Source organism: Sander vitreus, chromosome 21, assembly GCF_031162955.1.
Source record: "Sander vitreus isolate 19-12246 chromosome 21, sanVit1, whole genome shotgun sequence".
NCBI lineage: Eukaryota > Metazoa > Chordata > Actinopteri > Perciformes > Percidae > Sander > Sander vitreus.
Window position 1 is genome coordinate 25,187,041 of NC_135875.1, and position 20,957 is coordinate 25,207,997.

The window sequence follows — 20,957 nt, forward strand, 5'->3', positions numbered from 1 at the left end:
GAGGAGACAAAGACTCATAAGGTGTAACAAAAAGTGAGTTTATTTACAAATTGGAATATTGCAATATTGGGTGTGGAGGTTAGGATAGAATCCAGAGTTGGCAGGCAGAGAAATGGAACGGAGCGGTGGAGTGTGGCTTGTGAAGTGTGGCTGAAAGATGGGGGGCGTGGCAAAAATAGCATGGTTGAAAAGGGCACTGGAGCTCTGAGCAAAAGGGAAACACACACAGGTGGTTAGAAGCAATCCAAAAAAAACCACTCAAGAAGATCATAGTACTTGGGGCGGCCTCTAGCTCTCCCAGTAAGAGCGTGCTCTAAAATAACTTTTGCACAGTTCCTTCCCAATGCTATATTGCAGAGATACCGTTATTGCATCCGTCGCTTAGCGCTGCACAAGACGATTGTCATTGGTTTAAAGAAATGCCAATAAACCATAGCACGTTTGTCTTCTATCCTGGGATGTTGTGTGGACTAGCAACTTCCACGCCTGAAAAGTGAAGCCAATGTGCAAGTGCCTTAAACCTGCGTTCTAATTTCAAGCAGGGGGCTTCTCAACTGGTTGTATGGTCCTTTTAGCCTCGGGAAGGACCTTTTTTTGGCGGAACGTGTACGTTCAAAAGTTATTTTAGTCGTTCAACAGAAAACTCAGATTGATACAAATAGAACAGATAGTCTAGCTAGCTGTCTGGATTTACCCTGCAGAGATCTGATGAGCAGTTAACCATAGTCCTCAGAAATCCACTGGAGTTTAGAATTCCAACACAAAGAAAGTGTTCGATAACAGAAGTCCGGTCGAAAAAAAGGACGTGGCGGAATTTCCAGCGACAACGGGGAAATCCCCGAAGTAGAAGGACAGGGAAATAGACTAGTTCTCCTCTGAACAGTGTTTGAAGAAGGGGAAACAAATAGGGGTGGGACTCACCAGAGATTGCACGATCTGAAACTATCATGTTATGTTGCTATGCATTACCTTTTCTCCAACTTCAAATCATGTTCCCAAAGGATAACTTTGTCAACATCTGTTTTTACCAACTTTTAGTAAGGTCACCCCTGCTGACCTCACCAGAAAAAAACTTAACTGCACCATCTAGTGGACTGAAAAAGCAATTGATTTTTATTATTGTAGTACCACAAATTTAATTCTCATGTGCAATTTATATGAATAAAGATTGATAGAGATACTTGGCATGTATGGATACAGTATTTCCACAGAAAATATTGCGATACTATGCTGTATCGATTTTCCTTCCCACCCCTAGAAACATATATTTCATTGGAATACATTCCAACATATTTGAATAAAACTGTGTGCACACAGTGCATAAGAACTGCAATAATAATACACATAGTAGAAGAAGAGTAGTAGATCAGAGGTCCAGAGTGTCTGGTATGCTAAGCCATGTATGCTATCATGTAAGCTGCTAGTGGAGACTTGTGCTGGATAATAAAACCTTGTGATACCTCACTCAGTTCTCAGAGAACCAGAGTTATCCTGGTAACCAAACATGCTCTGTCCTTCAGTATATTGTTTGCTGTTGCCATTTAGACTTTTAGCTCTATTCGCATGGGGCAAGTATTACGTGGGGACCTCTTATATTTTGTAATAATTACGGAGGTCGTCTGTGACCTTAATCCTGTGCGAATCTGCCATGTCTGTAATTTGTAAAAGTCATAAATGGGCTTACCTGAGCAGGTGAGATTCAGGAGGGAGAAGGAGGACTTGAATTGTGCACACTCCCTCAGAGCAGATCCAGACTGAACACCTGAAGTCCCTGTTGATCTCCCACAGAGATCTGACCGAGGACCATTATCCGTTCTACTGAAACAACAGAGCCACAGTCTAACTCTCTGCATGGAGGAGTTGCTGTTTTCATGTTCTAGTCATCAGCAAAGTCACGCACCGGTCTCCATTCTCCCTGATAATTCAACTCCAGTGTTCCTGCACAGCGACTATCTCCTCCCACCAACCTGACAGGCTCTGAACAGAAACCAGAGAGTAATCGGGAAAATAATAAAGTGAGTTTCATTAGAACAGAAATGAACCGAATCAAAGCTGCAGCTCCTCTTCTATCTGAGCAGGTGGGTCCAACAACATTTCCAGGTGAGCAGGTGTTTCTATCTGAGCCTGAGCTTCTACAGTCCAGGAGAGCAGACTCGTTGCTTCCACACTGGAACTCTTTGGTCCACGTTGGAGCCTTCGCTTCGCCATAGAACCCCCCCATGGAGGACTGAAGGAGCCCCACAGCCCAGCTCCCTACAGACCACCTCTGCATCCTGCTGGTCACAGTCATCTTCATACGCTGAGGACCCCCTCTAGTTAGACTGGTTAGTCTTCACCTCCAGTCTGCCTGAGCACAGATTGGTCCCATTCACCAGCCCGACTGAGTCTGGAGAGATGATAGAAGATCAAATAGAGAGAAATAAAAGACACCAGACACAAAAGATGTAATGAAACAACAATTCAGTGATTCTAATTGGACTCAGTATAATTCCAACAGAAGTTCATCATTAAAAACAGCACACATATTTATATCCCCAAAGGCAGCAGCAATGTTACAATCACATTTACATTTCATACACTCTTATAATTGCTTTCCATTTTTTAGCACTTCCACCCTGTTTTAAAACAATAACCAGGGCTTTTCCTAACTTAGAATGGGCCTTTTGGGATAGATATATATATATATATATATATATATATATATATATATATATATATATATATATATACACACACATGTGCCCTGCTGTGTCCTGCTACGCCCACTGCTATGCCCTACAGTCCCCTGCTATACCATGAACTACTACAACTACTATTTCTAGTCATAGTTGCATTATCTTTTATTGTGACTGTTATTGCCACTGTTCATCACACCCCCAACCGGCACCGTCAGACACCGCCTACCAAGAGCCTAGGTCTGTCCAAGGTTTCTCCCTAAACTGAAGTTTTACTCACCACTCAAGGTTTCTGCCTAAAAGGAAGTTGTTCCTCGCCACTGTCGCACTAAATGCTTGCTCTTGCTGGGATCTGTAAATTATCTGAAAATTATCTAAAAAATCTGTAAAGTGTCTCGAAATAATTCTTGTTATGATTTGATACTATGAATACAATTTAACTGAATTGAATTGAATTGAATATATCAAACGTGGGGTCTGGGGGTTCTCCCCCTGGAAATGTTGAGCATTAAACACTTAATTTCCTGCATTTTATGCAGTTTATGGTGAAAATGTTCATTCATGTAAAGAAAAACTCAAAATCCAGACAGAAGGCGACAATTTAAACTATAAAACTATGAAATGTAATGCAGTGAGGCTTTCAGGCATTATGTTATCTGCAGAGTCAACACAGGCATGATTTACTCTTCATTTTGTGTGTTTTGTTAGGGTAAGTCACCTCCTGTGGCACCTGTTCATGTCAATGATCAATCAATCAAACTATTATTTGTATAGCAATTTTAATACAAGCAAAGGTAGCACAAAGTGCTTCATACAATACCCCCCCCCCCACACACACACACACACACACACACAGAAATACACACATAACACAATATCCATCCCCCCTTGACCCATTCACCCACACACCCCAAAAGCGACTTCTTTGTGATTAAAATGAAGAGGAAACACCATCATAAGTGAGGAAACACTAGAAAAAAAGAAACTATAACAAAATGTATAAAAATATAAAAACTCTAAACAGTGGCTAATATAAACTGTAGATTGTTAAAACAATCCACAAAATACAAATAAATAGAATAAGAACAACTACTAAAATCAATTATACACTAATAACTAAACAGATTACATATAAATAAATAGGCCATATAAAATAAAATAGATAGATTTATAGATAAATAAATTGCTTAATTAAAAGGCCTGACTAAAAAGGTAGATTTTGAGTTTTCCTTTAAATATATCAAGACTCTCTGTGACTGTCAGCTCTTCAGACTGGCTGTCCTATAGACATGGAGCATAGTAATAGAAGGGCAGAAAGAGCAGAAATCAGGATGAGGTAATAGAGGCAAAGGAGGCCGTAGGAGGGAATGTAAATAAAGCTCTGCTCTAGGCCGGTTCTCCCGAGATCTCCCACCCCTGAATCATCCCGGCACTTCTCTGTCCTCTGTCCTTGGGGCCCAACCATGGATCACCCCAAAAGCATTGAGTCATTTTTAGGGCCGACAGCAGCGAAGGCCCTATTTAAACTGAAAAAATTCTTCTTTCTTTCTTCCGGCAAATTAATCGTCTTTTTGAGGGGCTTAACATACTCAAAAACTCACCAAAATTGGCGGTCACATCAAGCCGGTTGAAAATGTACATATTTTAAGGGTTTCGGGAATAGGCGCAAAAAAATGGCTTGCTAGCGCCCCCTACAAATTTAAAGAATTTAGCCCCTGCAGTACGTTTTGTCACGATGTGAGTGTCTGTGTAGTGTTTCCTGTTTTATTTTATAGTATTCTATTTTCTCCCTTGTCTTGTCTTGTTTTACTTCCTGCCTTGTGTTTTCCCGCCTTTGTGATTGTCTGCCCCTCCCTGATGTGTTACACCTGTATCAGGTGATATCCCTTGTGTCACCTGTCCCTTGTTTTACCTCGTTATCCTGTGTATTTAGTAGTAATGGTCAAATGAAGCGTCGCAAACCACGGTCTTTATTTTCTGAGCTCACTAGATGGCGCTCTCTGTTAAACAAATTGTTGAAAACACACTGAATTGCCATTCCTTTAACCTTTTTCTTTGAACAGAGAGCGCCATCTAGTGAGCTCAGAAAATCAAGACAGTGGTTTGCGACACTTCATTTGACCATCACTAGTATTTAGTCTGTGTTTTCTTTGTGTCTTGTCGGATCATTGTTCTGTTCTGTGCTGTCTTGGATTGTGGTTTGTTAAGTTTCTCCGTATGTTCCCTGTCGTGTACTTTCGTGCTGTGGCTTGTCTTCCTTGCTCCAGTTGTCTTGCTTCCTGGTTTTCTTGCCCTGTGGATAATTTTCCGAGTAAGTTTTTGCCTACCTTTAATGAATTCCTTCTATTTGCATTTGGGTCCAAGCCTCGCTATTTCCGTGAGAGATCTCTGACACGTTAAACGTAGACTAACGAAACGTGGTACACATATGTAGCATGTCAAGACGTACAAAAAAGCTCATTGGAGCCATACCTTAAACCCAACAGGAAGCCATTTTGAATTGAAAGTTCGAAATGAGTGTGATTTTGGCCATTTCCACATGTCGTACTTTGACGAACTCCTCCTAGCGATTTCATCCAATTGACTTCAAATTTGGTAAAGCTATAGAGGACCAACTTACTGTAGGGGGCAATCGAAAAAGGAAGTGGGTGTAACTTGAGTGTACATTTACCAATTGGCTCGAAACTTTTCAGGATTCATAAGAGTCCAACCCTGACGACATCTACAGGCCGATATTGACTCAAAGTTATAGCGTTATATATCTATAAGCAAAAATTGACTTTGGGTCTTAGCGCCCCCTGCTGGCAACAGGAAATCAGCCTTATATGACAAACATCATCCGATTTACGAAACTTATAATGTGTGATCCTGAGCCGGTCCCTATACGTTAACCTCGCCCATGTACTCAGGCCACACCCCCTTTCATAACTTGTGAACCGTTTAAGATAGAGTCTTGTGTGAGGTGTCATTAAACTCAGCAAAGAGTTCTTTTTTAATTGGTGACCATTTGCCCCGCCCCATATGCTTAAGCCACGCTCCCTTTAATAATTAATGACCCATTTGATGTAGACCCTTGTGTGAGGTATCATTGAACTCAGCAGAGACTTCCTGTTCATTGGTCATGGTTTGGTTTGCCCCGTATGCTTTAGCCACGCCCCCTTTCACACCTAATGAACTGTATTACGTAGAGTCTTGTGTGACATATCATTGAACTCAGAAGAGAGTTCCCTTTTCGTTGGTGATGATTTGCAGTGTCTCAGTGACGATGCACGGCCGCAAGAGCGGTGTCCGCCAGTAACCCCGACGTGCAAGGAGGTGCAAGGGCCCGTCCAACGCTGCTTGCAGCTTTAATTTTAATTTATTTTTTATTTCTGTCTCTCTCTCGTCTCTCCCTTTCTTACTTCGCTCTCGACACTAGAAAACCTGCCACACACACACACACACACACACACACACACACACACACACACCCACCTTGGAGTAATACAAGATAGCCCAAGCTAAACATTTTTCTCACCTCTTTAGATTTTCTGTCTTTCGTGTTCTAGTCTATATCCTTCGCAATCCACTTTTGGGATTGCTCCGGTGCTGCAGGAAATTCTGCCGGATGCGTGTATTTTCTGTTTCCTTCAGCTTTCTTTGTGTTCAACTTTAAATTCCGTGGATTATTTGCTGACTGCTCCTCAGATCTCTGCAGGGTAAATTGAGACAGCTAGCTAGACTATCTTTCCAATCTGAGTTTTCTCTCGCATGACTATTTTGCAGCGGCTCTGTGTGGAGTTTAGCACGGCCCATGACGATTCTGATTGGTTTAAAGAAATGCCATTGAACCAGAGTATGTTTTCTTCCCATCCCCGAATGCTATGTGGAGTAGCCAGATCCTCCCTCAGCGCGCTTTGGAGGAGGGTCTGGCAAAGCGAGACTATTTATGTACAAACTTTTAGGACTATTAAAAGACCACTAGCGAGACCTAAAGGTTCAAGTGTTCATAGGATAAAAACATATCTGATTGTTATGATTCAGAAAAGCAAATATGATAAATAGCTAGGCCATTAAGAGCTTTATAAACCAATAAAAGGACCTTAAAATTCCTTTCTCTTTCTGGTCCTTGTCGGCACCCATGCAGCCGATTTTTGTTTTAATTGTAATTGAGCAATATTTTTATTAGGGAAACCAGGAGGCAAGGCATTACTAGCTGTGATACACCAAAATGACTTCCTGGTCAAAGAGCTTTAAGTACTCAATGTCACCTCTCTGGAATGCCTTGCATTCAGTCTAACTGGGTCGACTCAACTTCAGATTGTCTCTTAAAAAACGGCTCCCCCTAAAGCCTCCACTGCCTTCATGTCTGAGCTATCTGAGGTACTCACCTTCGTTTCTGCCAACGCAGATGACATAAATATTTTTGTCCGCAGCCAGGGAGTTGTTTGGTGTTTGCAGGATGCCCTGTCCCTGTATGAAAAGGCCACATCTGCACGGGTGAACTGGGTTAAAAGTGTGGCCTTGTCAGTAGGTCAGTGGAGGGATAAAGCTCTGCCCAGTCTGCCAGGGGGACTTGAGTGTGGGAAGGAAGGTTTTAGTGGAGTGTTTCGTGGTTCTGAGGAGTTTGTTAAGAAGAACTGGGAGGGAGTGAAGGAGAAGGTGTGCGCTTGGTTGTCTAAATGGCAATGGTTGCTACCCCAGCTGTCGTATAGGATAAGAGTTCTGGTTGCCAATAATTTGGTTGCCTCGACCCTTTGGCACAGGCTATCATGCCACCAAGAGACCTGATGGAGGACGTTCAGAGGGCCATCGTTGACTTCTTCTGGACGGGTCGGCACTGGGTTCGGGCAGCAGCTCTCTACCTGCCTGAAGGTGGCCAGGGGCTGGTGGCTATCCAGTCTAAAACTGCCTCCTTTAGACTCCAAACTGCTAAAATAATAATATATAACTGTGGCCCCAGCTGGCTAGATACAGCCCGACTGCTGCTGAGGAAAGCTGGGCAGTTGGGCTAAGACAAGCATCTTTTCCTCCTACAAACTGAGGATATGGACGTCACTGGACTGACCTCTTTCTTTTTCTGCAGGCGTGGCAGATACATACATTTTCTTGTGATGCAAATGAAACTCCGGGAATGTGACTGTTTGAGGAACCTTTGTTTTTCAACAACTTTTTAAGGACTCGAACATTACAGTCTGCCAGCCTGCGGGCCAGTCTCAGAGAGGCTGGGTGTACCAAACTGAGTCACCTGATGATGTTGACTGCCGCATCTATTGATGTCCTAAGAGTGAGTAGCAACATAACCTCCATCAGGCTGATCAACAGGGTGGTGAATGACGTTTTTGCTGCCCTAGAGCAACCTCAGCGAACTGTGGTAGAGAATCGGACTCTGTGTGATCAGTGGAGTGAGGGGTGGGAGTACAGTTTCCCCTCTCTGACCATCAACCCCAGCTGTGGGGGAGTGGCGGGAGGAAGCAGGCCAGCTACTATCTTTTTCAACCCCTCACCTGGACAAGTTTCAAGCTGCAGGGAAGGAAGCGCTTTATTACACCTGCATAATGGTCCTGAACCTGCAGTCTTTGGCCGAGCTGAAGGAGTTGATGTGGATTAAATATTTTGGTCCAGACATTTTCCACAAAAGGCAGTTGGCGTTCCCTGTACAAGCTGCCCATTGAAAAAAAAAAGTGCATTCCATGCAAACCTCATCACAGTCTCCTAGAGCTCAACCACTGTGCATAGTGGCATGACTACAGTGACCTTTTCTTTGGTCTTGCTTAAATGCACAGTGGATGTGTTAACCACACATCTCCCAGCAACGCGCTCAACAAGCAGAAATGATGCTGGGTATGACGTGTCTGTTCCCGGCAAGGTCCAAACTTCGATTGGCTTTCCATAAAAATGTTTGTCCGGATGGGGATGAAGCCAGGAAACTTGCGCAATAACATGTTTGAATGCAGTACCTTTTGACAACAACAAATAACATTGTACAGTTGCTTTATAATGGCTGGTCGTAGCACTTTATTAATTCTAATTTCCAATTTATATTTAATTTAATTTTAATCATTTAATGATTTGTTGGGTATTTGTGAATTTTATCTTATTGAGTTTAATTTATCATATTGCTATTATTTCCTGCGGAGATGTTGTTGCTGCACTGCGCCTCTATTGTCCCTCCTAAGTTGCCGTAGCGCCCCGTGTCCTCCTCACAACACTGCTGTGATAGGTCCCGTGTAAAATGCTGCTGTGCTATTTTATTGTTTCCTTTGAAAATTGTGTTGTGACCCTTCAATATTTATTGTCTCAAAGTTAATACGATATCAACTAGCTGTTTTGTGCCGTTTTCACGGTTAAATAGAAATTTTAACGGTTTGTTTAACTCTTTCTTTTCGCACTGTTTCTGTGTAATATAAATAACGGAGGTTCTGCAGTCCATTTTGATATTGTCTTCTGCAGAGCAAATAAATTCTGGAAAACCGTCAGCTGAAGTCCAGATTTATGATGCTGATAATGACGCCATTGTGTGTAAGTAACTTTTACTGTTTTCTCCTTCTTGTTTAATTTTACTGTGAGTTACGTTTTTTTTATTCATACCACTCTCATTTAATTGTTTTCCAGCTGCCTGTAAGACATTACGAGACAGTACGCAGTCGATCGAGAAGAAAGAGGGTAAGACTTTTAGATTAGATCTGTCTTTGGTCAATGGGACTATTTTTCAGGTGCAGTAATAGATGTGTTGTGTCCATACGCAGTGAGGAAGATGGCATCGTTGGCGGCGTGTCTGGATGGATTGTGCCTCCTTTTGCAGCCAGGAGCTCACGAGCTCTGTCCCACGCTGTAGTCGAGATTAGAGGTGAATCCATACAGGACAACGCACCACAGACGTCTGCAAACGCAATATATATATATATATATATATATATATATATATATATATATATATATATATGGATAGTTTTTAAACTGAGTCTGTCTCATTATGACCTAGCTAACGTTAGCCGGTATCATGGAGCTTGCTAGGCTAGTCAAACCAGCTAGCTAGTCAACATGAGGGCTAACTAGCTTAACTAACTTACATTCAGAGAATTAGTTTGTTACTTGCATAACTTAGTTGAAGGCAAGTTTGGAATTTCTCCACATAATCATTACATAGCTACTACTAGTTAATGTAAAAAGTGCAATGTTCGTTCTTTTTCCGCGTCTACCGCTAACATATCACTTAAGTTTTTGAAACTAATGGCTTGCACGTTATACTGTAGGTTTGAATGGTCAGTTCAAAGTATTTTGTTAAAACTTTTGCTAAGTAAAGCCAAAACTCAAACTATACAGAAATATTAGACAGTAGAAAAAGTTAAAAGTTTACTTACGCCAACAGTCAACTCGCTTCACGTGCTCGGTCCTTCAATAGAGGAGACCAGAGAGCCGTTAGCGGTTCTGGAGGAGACAAAGTTGACTAACGTGGTCTGCGCATGTGCAAAATGACGTAGCGAGCCGAACTTCAACTTCAATTTGAGAAGACAAGAATAACTCAGTTGTGTCATCTCTGCATTAGAATTTCAGAGCAAAAACACAGATAAGTGTGCTATCTCAACAAAGGTATTGAAAACTTTTGAGTTGAAAGTTGACTTGACCCCAAAATAGAAGTTGAGACAACAAAAAGGGGAAATAATTTTTTACAGTGCTGAGCAATCTCATCACCTGTAATTAGATCAAATATACTTAATATACTATGGAAAGTGAACATATTAGGCAGCCAGACTAACACTATGGTGTGTTTTTTAATTATATACAACACAATTCTGAACTGTAAAATAATGGGATAGTATAAAAAAATAATTAGTTAATTAAAAAATAATCATCATATATCCTGAGCAGAGAAGGTCGATAAAACTTAGAGAAGGTGTCCAAGGATTATCTATGGTAACACAAGGTAGTTTTTCATTCCTTATGTCTATATATTACCCGCTGTGACTCCTCCTGACAACTTCTTGTCCTGCACAAATTTCTTGATGAGGGCCTACATTTTTTGGAGGCACATGTCTGGCTTGTGCATCTTTGAGGGGTCCAGGGTCATGTATCTGACAGTAGGGTACTTCAGTGGGCACTTCAACAGAATGTTCTTACAGATCTTTGATAGAACACTCTGGCTGTCTCGCATAAACAGTAACGCATCACACTCACTTCCACCACATTGACCGCCTGCCATTCCCTAACAAAAGCACCAAGGCATGAGTGTCACATGAAACACCAAATAAAATGTTCCTATGTATAACACAAACTTAGATAAATACAGTAAATATGTCAACAGCTTTAACTCAACTGACTTTGTTGAAAACATCTATGGCAAATAATATGTTACCTTGAGAACAGCTGTGGCTCCCATGCCAATGTCCACTTGCTTTGGAATGACCCAAAGCTTGTTGTCAGTCACATCAAGCTTGACCAACTTTACTGGGGAGATATCAAGGACACCTCGCTTCATGAAGCGTCTGAGGAGGCTCTGAAAATAGAATAGCAAAAGCCTAGATGAATAATCGGAAAAAGGTTTTACAGTATTTTCAATACTTACTTCAAAACCAATTCAACATGCAAACTCACTGGATTTTGATTTGATTTGATTTATTTAAGACTTTTTATTCCTCCACAGGGAGCCAGTTGAGCTCAACAAATTGTGACCTACCTATATGTGATCTATGGCCCAAGTTCAGAATTACTCTTATTAATTGATCCTGTGCTGTTTGCAGCCTCCCTTTAAGTCAGTTTGTTAGGCCTTCAAACCAGGAGGTACATGCAAATTCAAAGTGGGTTAAAATTAAGGCGTTTGCTAAGATGATCTTTGTTGACCTTTCTAAAAATGTAGAGTTTCTGGCTAAAAACTTTGTGAGCCCCGTGACTTTACTCAAAACCTTGTTGGCCATATTCCTGCCATCCAAGTTGTTTTCTAGGATACAACCCAGATATTTTACTGACGTTTTTGTACTGACCTCAACATTATTCAAACTGACCCTAAATTGTATTGTATGTATTGTATTGTATGTATTTTGAACCGAACAAGATAGCCTCTGTCTTATCAAAATGTAGGGACAGCATAATGTCAATCAGCCAGTTGTTTACAGACGAAAGCTCAGAGCTCAGGCTACTCTCTAGTGTTGATTGGTGTTTATGAGACATTAAAAGTGCCGAGTCATCAGCGTACAAAAACAACTGAAGACTCATTACTTTGTTCAGTTGTTTGTCCCCTTGATAATTATTAGTGCTTTAATGACTAAACCATTAATACATTTGTTATAGTCAGGCCTACCCGAATCAGGTCCTCCAAATCTTTGCTGAGGAAGGGAATCATCGGGTCTGGTACTTTGCAAAAAATGGCTGGAAACTTCTTGACACATTCATAAAGAAGTGCAACTTTGCCAGTATAATGTGATCCATCTGGGCATCTGCAATGGTGTCATGATGAAGACCTTGGGTTAGGAAGCTTCTTGGCTTTTACTTGATCTACATTGATCACAATAGTTGGCCAAATTTCAATTGATCTCTCCACTGCTGGCAGATTTTCCAACCAACGATGCCCACAAAAAGGCTGCTCACATTTGGTCACCACAATGAAGTCGTCTCTCCTTGCAGGTGCACAGTGAAACAGGGGGTGCAGAGCTCTGAGGACTTTTTCAATTTCCTACACCACAAAGCCATTCTTGAAAGAGTTATCCATTGTGTGAAGGCCACAACTCCCAACAATCTGTAGTTGGGCTCCATCACACTGTTCTCTGTGTTCCTGTTGTAGAAGTTCAACAAACTTCCAGTTAACATTTGGCCCATCCATTGACAGAGAGAGCATATTGCTCAGATCCAGCTCCTTTATTGCTTCCTGCACAAAAAAATAATTATTTATTGTGTCAATTAATCCACCTTAGGTTAAAAGAATATTCTGATAGAAGTAACACTTTGTTTGGCTAACCATTAGTAATAATTAAAAAAAAATAAGAACTATGTTTCTAATTGTACAGCACCAACAAAGAGATTAAAAAATATTTTAAGCAGAACACACTGAAAACTGTGATCATCACACACAAACTGAATTTGATTAATTTACTGTTTTAATACAACTTACATTGAAATGATCCAGCATGTCTTCAGCTCTAGAGTGGTCCATGAACTGTGATCCTTGATAAACGGGAGATGACATGGCTGTCTGTCTCAACGGTTGTCCAGTACCTCTGATGAAGATCCATTTGCTTGCTCTTTGTTGTTTTATTCATACTTTCGTCGAACATTATCACATATTGTTTTCACTAACCCTGCATTATAGCTCGTTTTTAATGAATGAGGCGATGCCGTATTTGGCAAAATACGCAGTTTTATTTTCACCACAGGTGAATGACTTCGCATAGTCTGAATCAAGGAACATAGCGGCAAAGACGCTACTTATGTCCTCGTTGGATTGAATGAATGGTGTCTGCTCACCGTGTGAAGAACCCACAAGACCTCTGCCCTTTGAGTTTCTGGCGGCAACACAAAATTGCGGATTTGTTGCGTAATGGCTGCGGCCATGACTGACAGCTGAAGTCACGAGGACCCACAATATCTCGCAAATTCACGAAGAATAGAACCACAAAACCAACAACAGTTTGTTTCCATCCAGGAGGAGTAGAGGGGAAACAACTCTGTGCTGTGTTTTCAAGGTGTAGTGCAGGGAAATATGATCCGCCGTGAGCACGGTGTATTTTATTTTGAAAATGAATCGGCTGTTTTATTTTGTTTCTGTGCTCGACTTCCTGTGCCGCACAATCTGAATTGTGCTGAATTGCTGTAGAGCTCTCCGGCATCCGGCAAAAATAGAAGCTCTGCGTATCTGCTCCGGAGGGCTGCGATCGCCGGAACAGGGGCAGAGTCAGGACGCAGCCGTTCACATACACACATTGACTTTAATGGAAACTTATTGACTCCGCCGCCGTTCCGGAGCGGATCCGCAGACATTACACAGTTGGTGGAAATTACCCGTGAAGTTGTTGGTCTGCTTAATTGAAACAACGCAGGCATTAGCGTAGCCCCACTAGCGCCGCGGTGTACCGCTTGTGTTTTTGCGAGCTCATGTTGGATTCTAGGGCTTTCACTCCCATGGTCCCTAATGTGAACATCTTACGGCATAAATTACACCTTGCCTCGCTGTCTCCTGCCGACGCCAACGACCCCCGAAACCTGAGCGTAGCACCCACGGCTAAGGTGAAGGGTGAAACTCGTGCATCGCCGTCACTAGCTAGCTAACGTAGTGTAAAACTCCTGAAAATGCCACAAGGCCTCATCTCTAATAGGCTACAAACGGCTATGGTGAGGTAACCAAAGACGCATTAGGGGATTTAAGGTAGGCTATTGTGTGTGACGATAGGTGACAATTTACCCCATCTTAAAAACACCGTGAGCTAATTTAATACCTGCAGCACATTTACAGTTTAAGACAATTTATGACCTTAATTTCACAAAATTTTATTTAAGACATTTTAAGACTTTTTAAGGACCCGAGGGAACCCTGCCTGTATAGGTGTGTTGTTTTATTGTTTAATATGACTTTATTATTCCTTTTGTTGACTAATTTGCAGTTTTAAATTGTTTAACTTCTCAAATTGTATTTGTTTTTATAATTAAAATGTTTAATATATATTGTTAGTAAAGAAAGTAAGAGTTGCTAATTCATTTGTCCATCCATTTGTGTGTGTGTGTGTGTGTGTGTGTGTGTGTGTCTGTGTGTCTGTGTGTCTGTCTACGTGTCTTTGTCTGTGTGTCTGTGTGTGTGTGTGTGTGTTGAGTTCTGTTAAATTGAAGTGATATTTGTCTTCAGGATTTTTTGTTTATCTTGCCTGATTTTTTTCTTAACAAAAGGAGTAGAACCTCTGTAAAGGGTGGACCCCTCAAAACGTGTGTGTGTGTGTGCATGCGCGTGCGTGCGTGTTAGGGCCTTCAAAATCCTCGGGTCGGCCCTGACTGCTCCTGAATTCATTTAACTTCTTTTAATGGTAAGTCAACTATTTCAAATGCATCTGCATTCCAATATCTTTTTGCTGACACTTCAGACTAACCAGCACTTTTGCAGGCATTGATTAAGAGGAATGCATTGTCTCCTTTCAATCTGTCATGAGTCTAAATCTATGGCAAACTCCACCACTACCAATGAAAATCACTGCAGAGAAATAATTGGTGAAATTTATACAACAATAAGATGTTGCAGAAATAATTACTTAGAAATAGAAACCTTGTTTAATTTCTGAACATCTAAAAGGATTTCAACTTGAATGTGTTTAAATTTTACAACTCCCATTTTCCATCATTTTGAGTCTCTTTGTTCATGTTAAATTGCTCCATTGAAGATGGTATTAACACTCTGTGAACTAAAGTTGACTTCTCTGAGCTGCATTTCTGTGAAACTGATTGTTTGATAAGAAGTTGCTGACAGATCCTAGATGATAGGACCGTGGTTTATGTTACCAGATTTTCCCATCGGATTAATGCCGTCTTTTTATGATTCCCAGTCGATGTGTGAACATCAGCAGTCTTTCAGAGGAAACTTAATTACAGCTGCAACTAACCCGTTATATTAGTTTGTCTATAAATGTCTAGTTGTGTCCGATCAACAGTCCAAAACCCAAATATATTCCTAATCTTTGCAGGAAGCTCAGAGCTGTGAATTATATTATAAAATCAGCCTATCATATGTAGTCAAGACATTGTCCATGCTGTCACTGAACTTTATTTTATAAATGATTAACCTGCATGTTATTTTTTTGTGATTATTAGGCAGGGGAAGCTTATCTTTTAACAACAATTTTAAGAACTTTACATAAGACAAAAAAGGCAAACACAGTATGAAATAAAAAACAGAACCATCTTGGGGCCTAAGCCATTGTTTTTGCAATATTTGGGTGGCCTGGTTTCCTTCTGTAATAATGCTTTTATATGCTTATAGGACATATGCTGTGATCCAAAAAGTTAGTTGTGCCCTCTCCAATACATCTCCTACAATTTAAAAATATTAGCAGCATTTAATTGAATGGTGATATGTACATGTGGTATTTTAATGCAGGCTAATAAAAATAAGACAAAATCCATAATGCACCATGATTAATCAAGTCTGGCTGTTAGCCTGGTCTGGAGGCTAACTGGCTAGCTGTACAGAATATATATATATATATATATATATATTTTTTTTTATCACTGTTATCTCATGTGTCAGACTTAGACAATGAGACATTTTTAATGGGGACCTATACACTGTTAGTGTTGAAGCTTTATGCAATGTATTTCCATCCCTGGTCTTCACATGAATGTAGGTTACATCTAAAGTCCATTAAGATTTCTGCAACCAATGTTTTTGCTTCATATTTAAAGCACTCAGAGGCATACAGCGCTCAAAGATAACATTTAGCACATGCACTGTGCAAGATGAAGATTCATCTGTGTGACAGGGGAGATGTAAACCTCTGCTCTGGGAACATTTGGCCTGTTTCCAGCTCTCTGCCTGACTGATTCTAAGTCAATATATTAAGATTCTAAGTCAATATATTGAGATACTGAATCAATATTATGAGATATAAAGTCAATATATTGACATTCTAATCCATTATTTTAAAATGTCTCATTACTCTAAGATTCTCAGACTATATTCTGAGATACTTAGTCAATATTTTGAAATATTAAGTCCAAATATAGAGATAATGAGTAAATATTTTTAAATAGTAAGTCAATATTTTGAGATATTAAGTGAATATTGCTTAAGTGCTAAGATTGCTAAACGTGCCCAAAGCAATAGGCCTGTTAGGCATGCGAGAGGGCCGTGTGTCGTCGCGAACAACTGCAAATAATGCCTACCATACACTAGAAGACTTTAAACAGACTTTGAACTTGGAAGACTAGAGTCTGAGACCATCACACATCTAAAGACAATCTTCTCAAATCTAATGTTAAAGACATGTCATAATATGTAAAAACTGGGGATCTTGCAGGGTTACACAACTACAACTAGATTTGCTTTGAAACATGTACCAAGCTAGCTAACTACTGCTAGCATTAGCTGGTAACTTAAGGGAAAGTTGGCTGATTTTCTGTTCTGCCATACATGCAGATGAATGTCTCCAGTACCTGGAGGTCTGTGTTTATCCGCCGGTAAAACTCCCGTTGGATGACGCGCTTCAAAAGGGTTGAAAATCTGCAACTTTTTCTCTTTAGCGCGGCGCCATAGCAACCATAAACAACACTGTTTCTAGCCGTTTGCTGCTGGAAGGAGCGCACCCAGTGTTTGTTGACAATGTTCATATGATTTAACTTCACTACCAAGATTTACAACTAAGGATAATATCAAACACGTTTGATTTTTTTGGAACGTCAAGACGGGGAAAAAGACTGACTGGGACTGAGTTTTATGACCACCTTGCATCAAACGATTGAGACGACGGGAGCGCACCCCAACTCTAGCAAGACTCTTAGGATTTCATACCGATATTGGAAATTAGTCTGCAACAATGAAATTGCTTGAAAAGTCGTTTGGTGTAAGGTTGGCATAAGCCACAAAGTATGCATTAGTGATGGACTCTTGTGCTGTCCAAGAGTTTTTCAAATGCGGTTTTCTTCAAACCAAAATGTTGCACGTAATGATATAAGCATAGTTTGGTCCTAAATGTTTTATTGCAGTGTGAGTGCAGGGCACGGATCAAGGCAACTGGGCCAAGTGTGAGTGCACCCTTAAATGTTATTACCAGGAACTGCTGCACAAGGCTGAAACCCAGGCTTGTGCTCATCTATTATAAAACTAAACATGTAGGACATCCAAAGAAATTGTATGACCTGCAGTAGAAACAGGACACTGTCTGTGTGCGTTTGTGTGAGATAGACAGCTCAGAAAGGTTGATTTCAAAACTTGTATGACGCATTCATTAATTACTGTTAACTCTGGATTGTTAACTATTTTCTAAAGTTAAAAATAACCTCAGACAGATGTGTCTTCACCTCAGTTCACATCACAGAAAGTGCATCTGTTTCTCCGTTCACTGTGTATGCATTCCCAAAGGAACAAACAAAGGAAGTGGACCTGTGGATGTGGATAATGGCTGATGAGGGAATGAGATGCAGGTGAGGAGGTGGGCGAGGAAGGCCAGGCAGAGCAGATGGGGGAAAGTGGAAACAGCTGGGTAGAAGGGCAGGGCAGCATAGACTGTAAAAATAATGGACGGAGCTTCCGGGGCCTGAAAAGTGAAGTCAATGCTAATGCTTTAAACCTGCACTTTATCTAATTTCCAGTAGGGGGCGATGCCACTGGTTGCAAAAAGAAGTCAGTTTCAAGTCTATGAGAAAATGACCCTACTTCTCATTTGATTTATAAATAAACATAAAAAAGAAAACATTTTCAAACAGTGAAAAAAGTGATTCTGAGCATTTGTAGATATAAATTAAATCTGTGAAATTAACAATACAAATCTCAGTTTGTATCTTTACATGAAAATGTCTCATTTGAAATTAATCTGCATTTGTTCATAATACAATAAAATTGTGTTTTTTTTCATTTACATGCGTTATTTAGTGATCCCAGTCGATCTTCTCAAGTACAAACACTCAACAAACAATAAGCTTGTCTCATTTACGCTGTTGCGTACCTGACGCACACCCGTTCCCTCCTGATTGAAAACAGCAGAACGCATTTCCAGAAGCAGAGTTTATGTCGACTGAACGTTAAGGTAAGAATAAAGTTTGCCAAGTACCTGGTTAGATTAGATATTAGGCCTACTGTCATCTTAAAATTAAACGAAAAGACTCTAGAACTACCAGTGTAGAGTCTTTTCGTTTATTTTGAAGATGAACGTTAGCAAGTGGCTTTAGGCCTACCCGATGCCTTGTGTGTGATGTTACCATGTAGCTAAACAGGCTAGAAAAGTTAGCCTAGCGTTATCCCAGCTTAGCCACTAGCAGTTATTTAGACAGCAAACAATTAAAACGGAACATCAATATCAAGTTTTATGTCTTATCTAAGAGGCTGTCAATAAGTTCGTTATACTTGGAAGTAGCCTACAAAACAGCTAGTTTTGAGAAGCTACGAGCTGGAAAAATATTCAGTGCCACTTTTGAGATGTTAAAATCTCAAAAGCCACTCGTCAGATCATAATGGTCTGACACAAGTCATTGTCTTATGCAGAAGGTGACCCATACAATGTATAAATTACTCACAAATGTTACAGAAATTTCCCGAAGTTGTTTAATAAGATAAGGAAAGTCCAGAATGTACATGTAATTGGCAATGTCTTTCTGCAACCAGCAGACTAATTTATTCCAACAACTGCTGAATAAATGTAAACACAATGTGCTTCAGAAAAGATGTGAATGTATGCAAGAAACAGACATAATCTGCAAAGAGATAAAATGAATATCAGATAAATGATAAATGTGGACGTAAAATAAAGAAGGTTAGGTCAATGCAAATCTGAAAACTTAAATTCTACTTTTCATGCATTTTAGTTTGGCCTTTTTATATTATAGTGTAGTTTTGGTTAATTGCAGTGGTTAGTAACTAACTATGATGTATTATGTACTATGATGTAATCCTCATTGTGCAAGGCCAGCCTGCATTTGCTGTCAATTGTCTACATTCATGGTACAGTGAGCACTATAGGTCTTTTGAATTGGAATCCACAAGACAAGTGACAGTCCTCGAGCAACAGGAATTAACAGACTCCTACCCTCTTGCAGCATACACTGTTGAGCAAAAGCGATTTGTCACCTTGAAGCATCACATTCCCCTGCAAGATTAGGTAGTAAATACAGAATATATTGACATGTTTAAAAATGTTCCTGATTCCTCAGTACCATCAGTTGGAAAATGATTTTCACATTTCTTAGGACATGAGAAAATGTGCAAAACTATTCCAAAATGTCCTGCATTGTCCCACTTTAAAAATACCCACACTTGTTTTCCTGTACATTGCCATGCTTGTATGGGTTTTGTTTACCTTGCATGGAACATTTGAGCAATAATACATCACGACAGGCTGTGATATGTGCTCATTATATATATTAATGAGAGAATACAAAACAATAGACAAAATTGAAAACGATAGAAAAATCGTTAGTTATATTAAGTATTAATATACAAGTATTATATAAATATATAAGTATTGTTGTTGAACTCTCTGAATACTTTATTTGTATTTACCTTTACACGCATTGAAATACTACTTCTGTTGCATACACTGATTATCCAGAACATTAAAATCACCTGCCTAATGGGTTGTTTGTGTTTAATGTAATGATTTACTTATCTGAGAATGCCTCTTATGTGTTTTAATACTATCTTTAAAGTTTTAAGTTATCTTTGTAATAAGATGTCATTTCATTGTTGCATGCCTAAATTCAACATAACTTTTGTCTTTTTTCCTACTACAGAATCAACATGTCTGTCAGACTTAGAGTCATACTGCAAGAAGAGTCGAGTCATTGGAAGATGCCTGTACCACAGCATCCACCATAATTCTTTCTTCTCCAGAGAGCACCTCCTCCCTTCGTTTTGAGTCCTGGCCAGGACCCACCTTCTCCTTTGACACTGAACTCATTCTACAAGCTGCAAATGAAGCTTACAGAAAGGAAGGAACCTTACTCAATAATCCTGCTGTAAAATCCAACATTCTGGACAAACTAGCAGAGAGCATCTTTGTCTACACTGCCTATCCTTCACAAGCACAAAGGGAGCAGGTTGCTGATGCCCTGATTGCGAAGCACCCATGTTTGAGGGACCCAGTATCCTTCAATGGTTTATATAGTTGGCACAACAGCTTGAAGTATAAGCTTGGCAATTACAGAGCAAAGGTGAGACAGCTTGGACTACCAGAGCTAAATGTAAACTCCCGAAAGAGAAAATCGTCTGCAGACTCCAGCACTCCAGGCAGAAGCTTGAAAAGGGCGAAGAAATCTGAGGTAAACTACCTCCCGCCTCATCCTCAAGGTGAAACTGGTGCAACGCTTGAAAAGGAGAGAGTGGAGCTTCTCTATGAGTACCAGAAGAGAGACGATGACAAACTCATTAATGAGAAGATGGCAAAAACCTTCTCACTACGTCGAAATGATGTAATCCTTTAACCACCTGTGATCGACTTCAAAGCTCGATGGCCTGCCTTGTTTGAGTGTTCCCAGGTATGTTGAACATGTTGATCATGTTTTCTCCAATACAGGGTGTTGTGTGGCAAAGTTTCAAAGTGAATGTTGCTATTTTGAATTAATCATTTATTTCCTTGTTTGATGGTATCACTGCCATTATCCTGTAACCTAAGTGACACTTTC